General features: G+C 45.2%; 1 protein-coding gene across 6 annotated transcripts in view; it reads left to right on the top strand.

The window, feature by feature from the left end:
• The first annotated feature begins 266 nt into the window (after positions 1–266).
• The window catches only part of DIPK1A (divergent protein kinase domain 1A), a 199,342-nt gene continuing 180,970 nt past the window's right edge, over positions 267–18,638 (top strand). For 2 of the 6 annotated variants that reach the window (XM_089668952.1, XM_089668949.1), the window contains exon 1: positions 409–899. The gene's annotated coding sequence lies outside the window, so the exon portion shown is untranslated. The other 4 variants (XM_089668953.1, XM_089668948.1, XM_089668951.1 and 1 more) reach the window with 4 other exon arrangements.

Raw genomic sequence — 18,638 nt, 5'->3', positions numbered from 1 at the left:
GGGGTGTAAAGTTTATAGAATGCAGAGCCCTGCACACAGTGAGGTAACCCAGCAGAACTCTCGCTGCCCCTTCCCCATTGCCAGCCATGGAACGATTCCTCCGCGCCAAGCAGCTGACAGACTCCAGTAAGCACTTCCACAGATTACATCCAAAGTCGAGCAGCTGGCCAACTTGTAAAGCTCCGTAAAAGCTGGCAGAGAGCGCCCCAGGCTGTCACATTCTAACTATGCCGGGAATGTAACACTAGTGGCAAACCACGCGAGAAGCCGGCTGAGCGGCGCCATCTCGCGAGATTTCATAGCGTCTCCTGCCCAGAAGCTTCCCCAGAGCTCCTATACCTAACGTGTGAGAAGACAGCAGCGGCAGCCTCAGCCTTCCTGACCATGCCAGCTCCAGCCCAGGTAATGCACTAGGCAATCCATTCACACGGCGCTCGGCTGCACGGGTCTGCATGGCGGGGTCCTCCTGGAGAGTGCAGCCAGCTGGAGTTCCATGGCATCCTCCTAGGGACATGTGACTGATTGCAGTGCACCCAGGTTCAGCCAGTCCATGGTCAGGGCACAGGACTGGACAGGAAGGGGCATGGAGTCAGCCATTAGCAGAGCTTTGCATGAGTCCAGGTCTGAGTATAGCAGGCAGCACTTCTATTCCATTCCAAGCATTCTCTAAAATTAGAAAAGGGTGACTGCGGGGGCACACACACAACTTCTGCTAATGGGCACCGCTCCCCGAGCATGCCCTCCCTTGGAGCGCCCTTATTACAGGCTGATCTATGGCACCGGCTCTATCCAGGCTCTTCAGTCGGTGCACCTTAATAGATGAGACTCCTGGGAGGCATACAGAACGATGAATCGCCGGTATATCTGTCTTGGGTCGGCGTAGGAGCACCGGCGAGGTGGTAAGTTGCTGGTTATCCGGCATCACATCATAAACTTCTCCTTCATTTTTATTTTTTGTTTAATAACAAATGTCTTATTTTATTGCAGCTGGTAATTGGCTGAGGAGCAGATTTAACATGTCAGGTTGGTTTTTATAAGACGGGGAGGAATCAGAAAAGTGCACTGAGCCATAGCCAGTATATAGAACGCCGATCTGATCTCCGCGCAGTGACAGCTGGTTGCCGGGGGTTACTGCGCATTGCAAGGTTGTAGCTAGGGAGGTGATCATGCAGGCGTATGGTGGATTGTTTGAATGGAGGTTTCAGGTTAAAGTGGCTGTCACTCCTTACACATACCGAGTGAGGTGATACAGAGATGAAACAAATCCTCCTACATAGGTTGAACCTGTTTATCTGCAACCCTTTCTCCTGTACAGCTGAATTTATTCAGCTTGTCTAAGCTTTCAGAAAGTAGGAGGTGGGGAGCTGAAGTCCCACTCCGTAGAACTCAGTGGGAGCTGAAAGGAGGGAAGGGACACACAGCCCTTCACTCAGCACACTGGAACAGAGCTGAGGCTGTCAATCACAGGCTGTGTGCAAGTGCCCCCTCTGTTAATTATTTTTTTTTACCTCTTGGTGTCAGGAAAACGTATCGGAATAGCAGCAAAATGAAGCAGCAGACAGAAATGAAACTTAGTGCTCTGGATTGAGACAAGTACACACCAAACAGGGATAAGTTTTGTTCATATTTCATGTCTGAGGTTTACAACCATTTTAAGTGTAACTTGGGCTAAGATAAAAAATGATATGTATGATACAATCTTGTCAGTAGCATTAACACAACAGTCTTTGAAGTTGGTTCACTGAACGCAAATAGACTGTGCACTTTGTAAGTGCAGTTGCATTCTGCAAAGGAATATTCTCCAGAGCTTAATAAATGAGGGGACGCTCTGCTGACTTCCATCATCCAATCATGTGCAAGCAAACCTGTTGTCTTTATTTCCTTGCACGTGATTGAGTATTCTTTGTAAAGTGACGCTTCACCACACTCACTAAGCTCTCGAGTAAATTCCCTTGCAGCGTACAACTGCACTTGTAAAGTTACACAGCTTGTTTGCTTTTAGTAAATCCACCCATTTGTTTTTGTGAGTCCTCCTGTAACATAGTTTATCTAGTGATTCAGCCAGTAAGTCTGTTTTTTTCGGTTGCTTTGAGTCAAATCATTTAGCACTGACAGGGGTGCTTACAGTGGTCGATTTTTATTCATTTATGTAAAACCTTTATCCCATAGTAAACAAAAAAAAAACTATTGCTGTAACTGCTTATGTATGTTACCCCTTCATTAAAATTCCTGATATGTGTCTGTTACCATGTACTTGTATTCAAACGTATCCACTCCTCTTTGCATTGTGTGAAATACCTGGTGATCCTGCCAGTCCCCCTGCTTTCCTATTTCTAACTGACCACACAAGGCATAGAAGCATATTGACCCCAGCATGGTCAGTTTTCTTCTTTGCAGTCTACTTGAGAACACAGCCTGCCTGTCCTCCAATGGTTGTACTTGTGCTGACACTTCCCCCTGCACAGCTCTACCCTGGGAAGATCAGTGTAGTGCTGTTTCTTTGCCTCCTGCAAACATGTTCTCCCCACAGTCTCCACCTCGCCCCTTATGCAGCTGAGAACAGAGGTCTTGTGATCACCTATGAAAAACAAAAAAAGTATTTACAATATAAAATTGTTGTGTATGTATGTATACATATATGTATGTATGTATGTATACATATATATGCGCACACATAATCCTTTTGCCTTGCATTTCCATTTTAAACTGAATGGGTTGTTTTGGATGGTATGGGTTTACATGTACTTTAATAAGTGTCAGTTGGAGTTCAGCTTTAATTTTTTTTTTTTTTTTTTTTTTTTAATGGTCTCTTGTTATGACAACCAGTGCCTGTGGCTATCGGAATACCTGAACAGTTGCTGCATCTGATTGGCTACAGTCACTGTTTGCCCGTCAACTTTCCACCTGATTCTTCCAATCTTCAGATCGAAGTTTGTGGTGGTTGCATGGTAACCCACAGATCAAAATTCGATCAGTGAATGGCCAGCTTTATTCTTTGCTCCTGCAGGTTTTCTCCCCCCTGCATGACCAGTACCCTGAGACAGCTTTTCTTTGCTGCCCAAAGGGTCATGGCCTCTCTAGCATTGTTTGTGTTTCAGCATTGTTTGTAAGGATGTTGATGCCCAACCACATCCCAAGAGCGTAAAAGAACAAGAGCATTGGCTGCCAGGGGACTGAGGAACAATATATATCTTTCTGTTTATTTCTTTACCCCTAGACATAATGAACATTTAACCCTTGCAGTGCAGAGAGGGATCCACTGCAAGGGCACTTTTTTGTTTTTCCTGCAGTTCCGCTTAAAGTAGATGAAAATCTTATCTGAATGACATTTAGCTTGATAAAGTACACTGTATTTTAAAAAGTTAAAGTTAAACCCCAGGCTCACATCTAATTATACAAATGAAATACGTGTATTTTTCTCTCCATACCCAAAGTGCAGTCCTGTCTAGCAGGGCAGGGGACCTGACTCTTCTCTACAGCAATTTCACTTTATCTGGCAGGTCATTGTGTGCTGCTTCTCCTGCTCTGAGCTCTGCTTTACATACTATAGAGTAGACTGCAAGTGTCTAATGCCAGGTCAAATTCCCTTACTTACAATGCGTGCTTTTACTAAAATACATTTATTGGCTTAGTAATACAAAACTGCATTAATCTGCTTGGTCTCTTCTGTCTTTATTTATTTTGTTTATTAATAAAATGCTTGTGTTCACTGTGTTTTTTTTTTTTTAATCTTTTCAGCACCTTTTGTGTCTCAGTGCTACTGATTCCCTGCAACCTTTTTTAAATGCATGCATTCCAGCATTGTCTACATGGCATCTCCTAGGTTAGTTTCCTGGGGGTAACAGTGGATCTTGTCTGCATAATGTATGCTAATATGGCCAATGAAAGGCTGGGTGACAAAGCAAGAGTACAGTTGGGAGACAGGGACAGACTGTGGTCACCCTACAACAGAAGTGCATGGACAAGGATCACAAAGGTATTATTGTAAAGGATAAATTCACCTTTGGGGAAAAAAAATAATAAATGCACATATTTTTGCAGAAAAAATGTGTGCAATTGCATTTATTATTTTTATCCCCAAGAGCCTGCAAATTATTGCACCCGTGATTGGTGGATTACTGGAGCAATGTCAGGTTCCTGCAAACAAGCCCTATGGCTCTCAACATGTACCTCTGTACGGGCTGTCAGTTTGAAAGCTGCAGGGTTTGTAAATGAACTATGATGTGCACTTCTTCAAGAGCTACAAGCTGTCTGCCATGCTGGCTGGCGGTTTTTGTAGTTCTCTCATTCACAGATCAGTATGAATGATGTAGTTTTTGAAAAGTGACAGTGGGTGTAGAGTGACGATCCCCTGCTTGATGTCACATTGGGGCGTTGGGGGGAGAGACTGCTGTAGCATGTTACACGTTACATCCTAAATATGGGTGTAAAATTTAACCAAAAGGTGAACTTAACCTCTAATTAACATTGCAGATTGTTTTGAGCTGCCCTTATCCTCCTCCTTCTTGGACCCCCAGGCCAGCATTCCAGGCCTCTCCCCCCAGCTGAGGACCTCCAGAGCAAGCTGCTTACTCTGGGGACACTTGTGCGTGCTCAATCCTGTGGAGGCTCAGCCCCGCCCCTCGCTCCTTCTCACTGGCTGTGATTGACAGCAGCAGAAGCCAGTGAAGAGGCAGAGACTCGGGAAAGCTTCTGCTCTCGTGCACATTACTAGAGCAGGAACAGAGGTAACTATAACGGGGTGGGGGGGGGAGCTGCACAATAAAGTTTAATCATTTTTAACATTCATGCATAGAATGCATGAAGGTAAAAAAATCTTCAGGATTTAGAACCACTTTAAAAATATTGAAAATTGCTTTTGAAATGACCTTAATATGTTAAATTATATTTTAGAGATTGGGTTAATTTATACTTCCACTTTGAGTAGTAAATGCAAGTTTTTAGTATTTGCAAAGATTTGATCCTAACAAGTATGGTGGAACTGTTGGATTGGATCATCACATTGTTAACTAGGTGATCTCAGAAAACATTCCAAGTGTTTGTTTGGAATTATCTTTTTTTTTTTTTTTTTCTATAGTGAGTCGGTTTGTGTTATTTCTGATTTGTGATAACAAGCTTTGTTTGTTCTAAAATAATTATGCATGTAATGTTTCTTGTAAGCAATATGACTGAATGCTGGGCTATTCTCAGATACAGTGAGACTGTTTTTCTGCTGGCTATTATAAGGATGATGATTTTATGTTTCAGAAATGTTAGGCACTGCTTTTTAATTCTTGGAGTTGCTGCAGATTTTTAGTCTATTATTAGTGATGAGGATTTAACATATTTTGCAATTCTATTTGAACTCCAGGCAGATATGTTAAAAGACGATTTATTTTAGTTTAAAAAAAATTCAGAGTATTTTTGAAAACAACTACCGTATTTGCCGGCGTATAAGACGACTGGGCGTATAAGACGACCCCCCTACTTTTCCTGCTAAAATGTAGTGTTTGGGCTATACTCGCCGTATAAGACTACCCCTCTTCCAATGCACACCAGTGGGAGGAATAGTGCCCCATCATTGATGTCAGTGGGAGGAATAGTGCCCCATCATTGGTGTCAGTGGAAGGAATAGTGCCCCATCATTGGTATCAGTGGGAGGAATAGTGCCCCATCATTGATGTCAGTGGGAGGAATAGTGCCCCATCATTGGTATTAGTGGCAGGAATAGTGCCCCATCATTGGCATTAGTGGCAGGAATAGTGCCCTATCATTAGTATCAGTGGAGGAATAGTGCTCCATCATTGGTGTCAGTGGGAGGAATAGTGCCCTATCATTGGTATCAGTGGCAGGAATAGTGCCCCATCATTGGTGTCAGTGGGAGGAATAGTGCCCCATCATTGGTGTCAGTGGGAGGAATGGTGTCCCATCATTGGTGTCAGTGGGGGGTGGAATAGTGCCCCATCGTTGGTGTCAGTGGGGGGGGGGAATAGTGCCCCATCGTTGGTGTCAGTGGGGGGGAGGAATAGTGCCCCATCGTTGGTGTCAGTGGGAGGAATAGTGCCCCATCGTTGGTGTCAGTGGGAGGAATAGTGCCCCATCGTTGGTATCAGTGGGAGGAATAGTGCCCCATCATTGGTATCAGTGACACCAATGATGGGGCACTATTCCTCCCACTGAGACTTGCTGACCCTGTTCTCGTATGGTGCTGCTGCAGTCAGCATATGTGGTTGCAGCAGCACCTCTACACAGAACACTTACCTGCTGCTCCGGCACTCAATTTTCGCGGGGCCGCTCGGCTCCGCCCCCTCGCCGGTGATTGGCCGCCTGTGTGCCTTTCCTGAGCTACAGTTCTGGCGGCCAATCACCGGTGAGGAGGGGGAGCCGAGCAGCCGCACGAACATCCAGTGGCCGAACTGAAGGAGACGCCGCGCTTCCTGGACCGGATCGTCGTGGGACTGGATCCAGGTAAGAGACATCAGCCCCCGCAAACCCCTGTACTTAATGCCGCAGCCCCCCTAACATGTGTACCGGCGTATAAGACGACCCCCGACTTTTGAGAAGATTTTCAAGGGTCAAAAAGTCGTCTTATACGCCGGCAAATACGGTAGTTGTCTCAGTATATTTGCATTTATTAACAGCACTTTACATACTGTACATTCTTGTCAGTCCGTGCCCCCAAGGAGCTTGCAATTTAAGGTCTCTGTCTTGCATATATATATATATATATATTACACACATGCCAGTTAACCTACCAACATGTTTTTGGTGTGTTTGAGGAAACCCATGAAAGCGCAGACAGAACATGCAAACTCCATGCAGATAGTGTTCTGGCTGTGATTTGAACAATCTCCTGTACAACAGGAGGAGGATGTTGGTAGGGGAAAGTTCAGGGCTCTATTACCAGATGGGGAGGATATGTCAGCAATGGTCACACAATTGTTTATTGTGACTAAACTTATCGACTTGAATAAAAATGCAAACCAAAGACCCTCCAGTCGATCGATTGATATATTTTTTTTTTTTTTAGCTCTTAAGCAGTTTCAGACCCACATTGTTGCCTGGCCATGGTGAAATGTTGTTGATCTCCTCTTCACTTTTTTTTCACTGCCTTTTATACGCTGGAAAGGCAGTGGAGGAAAGCGTATGTAGTAGGTTAGGCAATCCCTGAACTAACGTCTGAAAGATTTATCAGACCATTCTTGCACACAACAAAATCAGACACATGAAATTGCGATAGCTTGTAACCAAAATGCTCAGCTCTTCCACTTTGTTGAAAAATTGTGTGAGCCAAGGGTGCTTGAAGCCAAGTTTGAACCTCTCACAGAAAGATGTTAGGAATTTGTTCATTGCTTTGCCAACAAAGTCTCCTCAATCAGAGATGAAAAGAAGCCTGAACACTCAGAACACCTCGTACCTAGTAGAAAAAACGTAAAACCAGCAAGCCTTTAGACAACATTTGATAGTATTGATTTCAAAGAAACTGTGCTAATCAGATGGCTCTGTCCATCTAAATTTTACCTTGACCCAACTACTAAAACATGCATTAGCTGAGCAGTTAAAAAAAATGTGTACAGTGCTCTCTTGGTACATGGATCTTCCCTCATTAACTTACGGAGGCCAGAAAGCCATTATCAGACTATAACTAAAGATCTTGGCCAACTACAAATCATTGTCAAACCACCTATTTTAAGGAAAGGTGATTGAAAATGCAGTCGCTAACAGGTTGGGAGTCTGGCTGACAAGAAAAATCTACAAATTTCAGTCTGAAAATAAATGCTCCATCCTTCTCTTCCGAGATGTTTCTGTTGCATTTGACGCTATAGACCAGGGGTCTCCAAACTTTTCAAAAAACAAAGGGCCAGTTTCCTGTCTTTCAGACTTTAGGAGGGCTGGATTGTGTCCAGTGGGGGTAAAAATGTCCTTGGCCCAGCATTAGTGAAAATAAACATGGACTCGGGGTTGGTGGTCAGTAGGAAGAAGAGTAGTGCCCCATTGTTGGTATCAGTGGGAGGAATAGTGCCCCAATGCTGGTGTCAGTGGGAGGAATAGGGCCCCATCGTTTGTATCAGTGGGAGGAATAGTGCCCCATCGTTGGTATCCGTAGGAGGAATAGGGCCCCATCGTTGGTATCCGTGGGAGGAGTAGAGCCCCATCGTTGGTATCCGTGGGAGGAGTAGAGCCCCATCGTTGGTATCTGTGGGAGGAGTAGGGCCCCATCGTTGGTATCCGTGGGAGGAGTAGGGCCCCATCGTTGGTATCCGTGGGAGGAGTAGGGCCCCATCGTTGGTATCCGTGGGAGGAGTAGGGCCCCATCGTTGGTATCCGTGGGAGGAGTAGGGCCCCATCGTTGGTATCCGTGGGAGGAGTAGGGCCCCATCGTTGGTATCCGTGGGAGGAGTAGGGCCCCATCGTTGGTATCCGTGGGAGGAGTAGGGCCCCATCGTTGGTATCCGTGGGAGGAGTAGGGCCCCATCGTTGGTATCCGTGGGAGGAGTAGGGCCCCATCGTTGGTATCCGTGGGAGGAGTAGGGCCCCATCGTTGGTATCCGTGGGAGGAGTAGGGCCCCATCGTTGGTATCCGTGGGAGGAGTAGGGCCCCATCGTTGGTATCCGTGGGAGGAGTAGGGCCCCATCGTTGGTATCCGTGGGAGGAGTAGGGCCCCATCGTTGGTATCCGTGGGAGGAATAGGGCGCCAAGGTTTGCATCAGTGGGAGGAATAGGGCCCCCATCGTTGGTATCCGTGGGAGGAATAGGGCGCCAAGGTTTGCATCAGTGGGAGGAATAGGGCCCCCATCGTTTGCATCAGTGGGAGGAATAGGGCCCCAAGGGCCAGATAAAGGCCTTGGGCTGCTCTTTGTAGACCCCTGCTATAGACAATAACCTCTTACTTGATGATTTAGAGCAGAACTAAAGTCTGAAATAAACTGCAAGCAAATTGGTTCTTTATTGTGGAAGAGACAGGCAATGTCACTTCTGCAAAAATAAGTAAACCTATCTGCCTGTTCACAGCTGTCTGTGAAATGTGCATGTGCGGGAGTTAACATCATCCTGCGCCAGACAATCAAGGCATCTGAAGACTGGCACCTGGATCTCTGACCATTGAAGCAGAGATTAAGCTGGGTACACACAGTCCAAATATTCATTCATAAATAACATTCGGACCGTGTGCGCAGCTGTCCTTCTGACAGAAGCTGGTCTAAGGAATGGCTTTTGTCGCAAGGACATACTGGTAAACCAGCATCTGATCAGCGCTCACAGCCAATGGCAGTGAGCCCACTATCAGAACACAAAGGCACATCGGGAGAGATTGATGCACTAACATTTCTAAGTTAGTACGACCTCTCAGTTTTTTTTTTTTTTTTTTGCTCCGCATGCTGGATTGAACGACAAGAAAAAAAAAATCATTGTTTGTACTAGGCTTAAGTATTGCAGATTTTAGTTCCACTGTAAAGTTACCCTGTGGTTTAGAGGCTACAGTGCTTAGCTGGCTCAAACCCTTCTTGGGGAGATCACAAAAGGTCATGGCAGGAATACACTCATCCTCTTCACTTCTGTACATTCTGGAATGCCACAGGGCTCAAGTCTGTCAACAGTGTTATTTGCAATATACATGATCCCCCTAGGACATCTCAACCAACAATGGTCTTGGCTACCATTGCTATGCAATTACATACAATCCTACCTGTCTTTCAGACCAGACACTGGTGACCCTGTGACCATGTCCAACAGGTGCCTTATTGTCATACAAGAGTGGATGAACTGTGACTACTCTGAAACCCAGACAGAATACAGGTGGTAGTAATTGGAAGGCAGAGGCTAACCCTTAGTTGCAGCAAACATGCTTTGAACCTTGGGAACTCAAATTTTCTGTTCTTAGATTATTTGCACTGCCTGGGTGTTCTGGACACTGACCTATCAATTAAGCAATATGTATTAGCTGCAATCAGGTCCTCCTGTCATTTTTAGGAAAATGACAATAGTTAAATATAATTCCAGCAGAAGATATGCCAAAATTAGTACTGTTTTTTTTTTTTTTTTTTTCCATCCACATGGGATTACTATGTCTTTTTCTGGTATGGTCTTCCTGAGGAAGGACTAAATCGGTTGCAACTAGTACAGAATGCAGCAGCTAGGCTATTCACCCACCAACCTGGTTCTTTACTCTCTACACCGACTTTCAATTAAATGGATCATATCGTTCAAAATTGGTCTTCTGAATTATAAAGTCCTAAATAACTTGGGCCCCGCTTATTTGACAGATTGTTTGGTTACCTATACTTCCACACAGTCCCTCTGCACCTCCAGAAAATGGGAATATTACATGCGGCCAAAATAATTTTAAAATCTTTTGGCTCTGGAGTGTTTGTATGTCCAGAATTCTCCTTTTTAAAGGATGTTTTCAAAAGGGAACTCAAAACGCATCTATTCACCTAGGCTTATAGAAACACTTGACAATCGTGTGAATAAATGTGTGTGAATAAATAAATACTCAATCAATATATGATGCATGTAATTATAATATACGTGACACTGAACGGTCAGCATTTAGGTGATATAGAAATGAATTTGTGACTTATTGTGAACATAAATCAAAATGGCACAATTATGATGAACACTGATATGAAAAAAAAGTCCAGAAATGAATCTGTGAACCATGAAGTCCAAGATGATCTCAGATAGGGATTGTGACACCACACAGCATGCCAGCCACAATAGAAATCCTGGGGGATTAGCTCACAAAAGAGCCAAAGAAAATCAGCTGATAATGTAGTACTTTATTAAAGTTAGGTACATCCACGTGGAGAAAGCAGGAATCAAAGCATAAAGCCACTCACAAAGATGGCCGCCGGACCTTCATGTGGCCCCAGCGGCGTGTGACATCAATGCGCAGTCTCCTCCCATCTCCACGTGGCTGTACCTAACTTTAATAAAGTACTACACTATCAGCCGATTTTCTCTGGCTCTTTTGTGAGCTAATCCCTCAGGATTTCTATTGTGGCTGGCATGCTGTGTGGTGTCACAATCCCTGTCTAAGATCATCTTGGACTTCACGGTCCCACAGTGGATAGATGTGCTGCCTGACCTATCTGGGAGAAAAAACAGCCGTTCATGCGCATTTTATATGTGCTTCTGGTGAGTTCATATAAGAGAACATTTCTCATGCATTCACCAGCACTGGAAGTCACCTGTTCACGGATTCATTTCTGGATTTTTTTTTTCATATCGGTGTTCATCACAATTGTGCTATTTGATTTATGTTCACAAGAAGTCCCTAATTAATTTCTATATCACTGAACGCTGACCGCTCAGTGTCACGTATATTTTTACTACATTTATCATATATTGAGTATTTATTCACATGTCTTATATTGTTAGCGCAGATCAGAGCGCCTCACTTTGCCTTTTTCCATTATTACTGCTATATATTTATTGCTGCTTAATTTATTTCACTAATACCTATTAATTCACAAGCATATATTTATTTTAGCAGTGTATTTCAGTATTTTATTATTTGAGCGTTACACCTTTTTTACTTCATTCACCAGTGAGGATACCAAGGGCGGTCCTTTAGTGCCAGCAGCTCACATATATTTTTATTCATGTATCCAGAGTGCTTTCTGACATCCCATACTTATACTTTAAATAATCTGTTAACTGCATGAATGTTTATCAGCAACAAAGTATATAAGAAATATGAACTCCGGCTCTGCCACTACTTGCCATGACTTGTGTTGGCCATACTGAATAAAAGATTGTTCAGTGTATGCCAATGCATAAAACACTAATTGGAATTCACAAAGAGTGTCATAGAAACACTTTTTTAAAATTGAGTTGCTCCTCTGCACAGTAAATGTCGATGCAGGCGACAGATTTATGTACCTGCCAGGGGATGCCACTGAGGCTTGAGTGTCCTCAGTGCATAGTCAGCCCCTTGCTACCCAATGCCATGGCATCGGATGACTCATCCCCATTCCCATTCAGTTGCTGCCTGGGAGATTCCTTAGCCACAGCAAAAACTAAACAAGGGCAGAAATGCTATTGACCTCATGCCCCAGTATCACCACTTTCCCTGGCTGGCAGCTGAATGGGGTTGGGGGTGAGTAATTGGTTGCTATGACACCCGTATCCGCCAGCTTCATAGCAACCAGGGAGTCCTGTGCTGGAAGCTGTCATATTCATGACCGCATCCTAACACAAAATACCCACTCTGACCACTGGTGTCTTTCTGCACGCCAACTCAGATTTGGTCTTAACTCCCACCAATTTTCTAACTGTGAACTAGCAGCAATTTTTTTAGAGTCAGTTCCAGCCATATAGACATTCTAAAAGTGGCAATAATAAGAACTAAGTGAACCTGGCACACGTGTCAAAAAGCTTTGCAAAACTGTCATAAGGCTTTCCTGAATTAGGTGGAGGCAGTTTTTAAAAGTACAAAACGGCTAGTTTTGTAACACCTTTAATGAATCCCCCCCCCCTCCCCTTGTCATTTTTAAAGTGTTACTTTACACAGGTTGGGAGGTGAGCACAGACTTGTTACTATGGGTTCTGTGAAATGTTTGAGTTTGTTTTTTTTCAACTTGGAATAGTCAACATTACTCAGCACTCATGTAGGATTAGTATCCTATTTGCTAAGGCAACACAGCACAAACTATGTATATAATTTACATTACAGATTTAGATCCCTGGTCTGATATTTCTTCAGATAAACTGAATGTTAATCCCCAGATTGTTATAAATTTGAAAAGATGCAACGGTGATCCTAATGGTGATTTTTTTTTTTTTTTTTTTTTTTTTTTTTTTTCTGTAGAAAGCCGATATTTTAATTGTTTGTTTTCAAGTTCTGCTGCTGCTGAATGATCTACAACCTTTTTTAATTTGCTCTCATTTAGCCGTGCTCAGTCCGCTGTGACGCTTGGCCTGACAGTATCTGAAGAGTTGTGATGATTTTCCCCATTATAAAGCTGAAAACACTCCTGGCAGTTATGAAAAACCAATAAATGCAGTTATATGTATTAAAATCATTTTAAATGCAGTTAGTGTAAATACCTTAATTTTGCCTTTTGTACCAATTTCTTGTAATCCGATGCTCAGTAGAATGTTGAATGTTTTCCTGTTGTTTGGAGAGCGCGGCTAGCGGTGATACCTTAACCATCTTAAGACCAGGCCTATTAGATCGACACAATTCGTGATGAGATCTCCAGTGTCAAGCTTCCTCCTCTAACCAACATACAGGGCCCAACACCAAACTCTACACTCTCCTCCTTCGACCCTGTTACCATCAAGGAAGTTACCAAACTCCTTTCCAAGGCCCACTTCACCACCTGTACCCTGGATCCTGTCCCCTCTCGACTGTTGCAGCCTCCTTCCTGCTCTATCCTAAACTCTCTAACCCACATCTTCAACCTCACTCTCCATGGGCACCTTTCCCTCCCCGCTCAAACATGCACTGGTTACCCCCATCCTCAAAAAACCCTCGCTGGACCCCACCTGTTTGAATAACTTAAGACCCATCTCCCTGCTCCCATTTGCCTCCAAGCTTCTCGAGCTCCTTGTTCACAACCGTATGAACTGCTGCCTGTTAGGGATCGCGGCAACGAATGGCTCCGCGCATGCGCAGAGCGCCGATCCATTCTAGCCTGCGGACACTAGGACCTGGATGGCGGCGGCCGCGCATGTGCACTCGTGATCGCAGCTGCTCGCCTGGCACCAATGGCAGCGCAGGGCGCACTATTTAAACCTGCCCTGCACTTACACTCATTGCTGTATGGTCTTATTCCTGTGTTCCTGTATTCCTGTTGTTTGAGATTCGTTGCTGACCTGCTTGGACCTGACCTCTGCTGACTTCTGCTCTGACTCCTAGCTAGTTTGACCTGACTATTCTTCTGCCTGCTGCCTTGTACTACGCTGACCCCTCTGTTATCGACCTGGCCTGTGTGACCACGCTCATCCATCCATCCCTCCATCTGGCACAGATCCAGCCATCCCTGCTTCCGTCTTCTGCCTCTTCACGTCAGGCTCTCCACCTGCACAGACCCCCGGCGGATTTCTCTACCGCAGACGGGTGTACTCAGGGGCCGTGACCTGGTTCCAGTCTGCTCCAAGTCCATCCCCCACCGTCAGGGGCCCTGGTGAACAAGCAGGCTGGGGCTTAGACTCCGCGCTCTGGGGAATCCTGTCCTGTGGACTGCTAGAGGTACCGCCAGGCAGTTGCTAACACTACCTCACCGACAACAACCTTCTTGATCCCTGACAGTCTGGCTTCCGCCCACAGCATTCCACAGATACTGCCCTACTAAAACTCACTAATGACCTACTAACTGCTAAAACCAAAGGCCACTACTCCATACTCATACTCCTAGACCTGTCCGCTGCCTTTGATACAGTCGACCACCCACTCCTCCTCCGTAAACTCCACTCCATTGGCCTCCGTGACTCTGCTCTCTCCTGGTTCTCCTCTTACCTTTCTCAGCGCACTTTCAGTGTCACATACAACTCCTCCTCCGCTTCCTCTTTCTGTTGGGGTATCCCAAGGTTCTGTTTTTGGGCCCCTCCTTTTCTCTCTCTATACCTCCTCCCTGGGCCAACTGATAACCTCCCATGGCTTCCAATACCACCTCTATGCTGATGACACCCAGATCTATCTCTCCACTCCCCAGCTCACCCCCTCAACCTCCTCACGTATCACAAATCTACTAAGCGACATATCCGCATAGATGTCACATCACTACCTTAAATTCAGTCTTTCAAAAACTGAGCTTGTAATATTTCCTCCTCCCTGATCCCTCACCCATGACTTTACCATTAAGATCAACAGCACAACCATTGGTCCTTCCCCTCATGCCAGGGTGCTAGGTGTAATCCTAGACTCTGACCTCTCCTTTGGGCCCCACATCTACTCACTGGCTAAATCCTGCCGCCTCAACCTCCGGAACATTTTCAAAATCCACCTCTTATTGACCAATGACACCACAAAACAACTTATCCACGCCTTGGTTATATCCCGCCTCGATTACTGCAACTCCCTCCTCACTGGTCTACCGTTACACAGGCTATCCCCCCTTCAGTCTATTATGAATGCTGCTGCTAGACTCATACACCTTACCAACCGATCAGCTACTGCTGCCCCTCTCTGCCAATCCCTCCACTGGCTTCCACTAACCTAACGTATAAAATTCAAAATACTAACCACAGCTTACAAAGCCATCCACAATACTGCCCCTAGCTACATCACCAACCTCATCCACAGATACCGCCCGAATCGCCCACTGCGCTCCTCCCATGATATCCTCCTCCCACGCTCACCTGCAGGACTTCTCCAGAGCCTCTCCCATCCTCTGGAATTCCCTACCACAGCATGTCCGGTCAGCCCCCACCCTGTCTGCCTTTAGGCAATCTTTGAAAACTCACTTCTTCAGGGAAGCCTACCCCACCTCCACCTAAGAACTGTACTTGAATCACCTCCGCAAGATCATCCCCCGCAGCTATCACCTTTTGTATCACCTCCCCCTTCCTTTAGATTGTAAGCTGCACGAGCAGGGCCCTCCTATTCCTTCTGTACTGAATGTATTGTAATTGTACTGTCTCCCTTATATTGTAAAGCGCTGCGCAAACTGTTGGCGCTATATAAATCCTGTATAATAATATTATGACCCTTCTCACACATGTAAAAATCCAGCATTTTTTTTTTTGCTAGAAAATTCTTAGAACCCTCAAACATTTATATATTTTTAATCAAAGGTCCTAGAGAATAAAATAGTGGGTGTTACAATGTTTTATGTCACACGGTATTTGTGCAGAGGTTTTTCAAAAGCCGCTTTTTTGAAAGAATACACTTTACACCGAGTAAACGGATACCAAACATGTCATGCTTTAAAATTGCACACACCCATGCAAGGCGACAAACTATGTACACCAAATTCTCCATAGGCGATGTCCGTTCTCTGTCATCTAAGGGGAATAGTATTGACTTGGTAGGTGATGCTTTAAAAGCCTGAAATTTACACAGAAGGTCTGATGCTAGAATTATTGCTCTTGTTCTGATGTTCGTAGTGTTAGCTCATATGTGGCGCGGCCACTGTTTACATGTTCTTGTGGGACCAACACATTCGCCATTGCATGCAATCATGGGGGGACGGGGACGCTTTTAACCCCTTTCTTTATTTTTACACTGTATCTTTTTTCTGTGATAGCATGGGAAGTGACACGCACTTTTTACTGAGAGCTATGTGGTCTATTAGTTCCCAGGTCTCTCCTATGCAGTTAAAAGCATCAGATCAGACCAAGATCGGTTTGATCCGATGCTTTCCCAAGCCAGTAATGGTTTGCTTTACATCTGGCAAAACCAGAAGTAACAAAATACTCTTCACTTAGGGTGGGATGGGAGAGCCCAGGAAGCGGGGGGGGGGGGGGGGTGGGGGGGAAGACCCTCTTCTGCTGCCTGTAAAATCAGTTTAATGGCTAATTGGCCACTAGGATCACTTTTACAGAAAAACATCCATCGCCAGCTGTAAACAAAGATACCAGGAAGATGCCTGTAACTGCAGGCATCATCCTGGTATAACCTCTGAAAACCCCACAATGTACCATTGCTTAAGTGGTTAAAGCAGCCAAAAAAAGAGAGAGCCAGCCTTCAACCCATCAACCTCAAGGTTTTCATTAGGTAATTTTGCAATGATCATGTAAAAATGTGTAAAGATATACATAATACATCATTTTGGAGGGAAGCTGCATGCTTACAGTGCTGGGCCAGTCTCTCTGTGCCAGGATGACTGGCTTCTACGCATGCACAGGAGTGATATCATCCCTAGCCGGCAAATGAAGAGGCCCAAAGGCCAGCATTCAGAAGAAGATGCGGGCAATGGGAAGGGACTTTGGGACAGGTAAATATCCACCCCTTTAGTTACACTTTAAGTTTCCCAAAACAGTTGTTAGTTACTACTGTGCTTAGATTAGCTCTCAGCCAAACTGTCCAGCCATCAGATGACTAGTGTCATAGCTGATCAAACATGCAGCATCGTTCTAACTGCAGATCATATAGAGGCTAAGATAGCAGCTTCCTTCACTGTAAATAAGGATGAGGGTTTTGTTTTGCTGTAAAGGAAACCTTTCATTTGAGAAATGTGTAGGCCGCCATTGCTGATTTCTTTTCCTGAACATGCTGGTTGTCATGCTGATGCAATAATTTGAGTCAATGGCCTGGCACAGGTGTGAGAGAGGAAATCATTTGGACGGTTTTTAAACTTTCATCTTCTCTTTATTGCATGGCCCCGTGGGTGGCTCCTTGGTGCACTGCCCTGTGGCTGGCTCTTCAACATGCAGCTGACATGCAAAAGATTGTGCAAATATAATAATTTTTTACTTTACATCATGAATAAGTATAGGCATCTGGGGAGATTGAAGTCATCAGGCTTTCCTCCCCCTTCTACACTGTCTAACCCAGGGATCAAAATGTCAAGTCTTGAGCTAACAGCCAGGCCTTAAGAGTTACTCGCCACCAGTTGCCCCACCCAACCCCTACCCTGCCCCGCCCCTAATTCCGCCCCTAAATGTGTTCTCGTAAATTATCTCATGAAATTACACTGTTAATATTTATTTTTGTAACTTTAACCTTCATAAAACATTTACCATCAACAAATTTAACAATATTAACATAAACCAATGTAAACATCTTCTTCTCCTCCAGTAACAGTAGTAGTATGTGCAGAAGGAGGAGTGTCTCAATCGAGGTACTTTAACTCCGCTTCCTAACCAGCCATATGCTGCCACTGGCCCTGTAAATATGTGCGTATGTGTATGTGTAAATGTGTGTGTATGTATATGTGTGTATATATATATATATAATATGTGTACATATATAATATGTGTACATGTTTGTGTGAATGTGTATGTATGTGTCATGCCCCATAAAAGTTTGATGTGTCTAGGTGTGTGTGGGCTCCAGGAGCCAGTCTAGGCACATGGAAAATGAGTTGTGTGCAGCTGAGTGATGGGCAGAGTGGTCATGTGTCCCTGTGCAGATTGTAATGTGTGCAGACAGATTTTCCCCCCCCCCATCATCGGACTCACCAGATCCCCGGACTCCTCGTGCAGATGGATCCTCCCCATCCCTAGACCCCTCATGCATGTGTCACCACCGGCACCCTGAGCAGTCTCTGCACTGCCAGGGTGAAACACAAGACACGTGGGAGCAGGGCTGCCTGTGTCAGTCAGCCAGCCTGCCTGTCAATGGTCTCCAGACCAACTGGGGGGCAGTGTCGCAGGAGGTGGGCAGAGGGATAGGAGGTGGGTAGCATGACAGGAGGTGGACAGGAGGGGTGGGCAACATCACAGGAGGGGGGCAGTGAGACAGGAGGGGGCAGTGTTACAGGACACAGGAGAACCTCTTCATCAGGTCATCAGGCAGCGGCGGTTGGTTGGACTTGAGCAGTCCCAGTTAGGGTGAGGGCTAAGAGGTGCTCATAAGCCGGGGTTGCGAGGTCACCACAGGGATGCCGGTGTGCAGGAGGAGGAGGACGGTTTCATGCAGATGTCTGGCTCTCACTGCTGCTGAGCTCCTTCTGCCGATCTTTTCCCAGCCCAAATGACACATGACATGCCAGAGAGCTGAGCCACTGGAGACATCCTGCCACTTCAAAGAATGCACCCTGTTCCCCCT

Source organism: Staurois parvus, unplaced genomic scaffold (genome assembly GCF_062004578.1).
Source record: "Staurois parvus isolate SC_StPar_1 unplaced genomic scaffold, SC_StPar_1.0 ptg000066l, whole genome shotgun sequence".
NCBI classification, from domain to species: domain Eukaryota; kingdom Metazoa; phylum Chordata; class Amphibia; order Anura; family Ranidae; genus Staurois; species Staurois parvus.
This window is presented reverse-complemented; position numbering and strand designations above follow the sequence as displayed.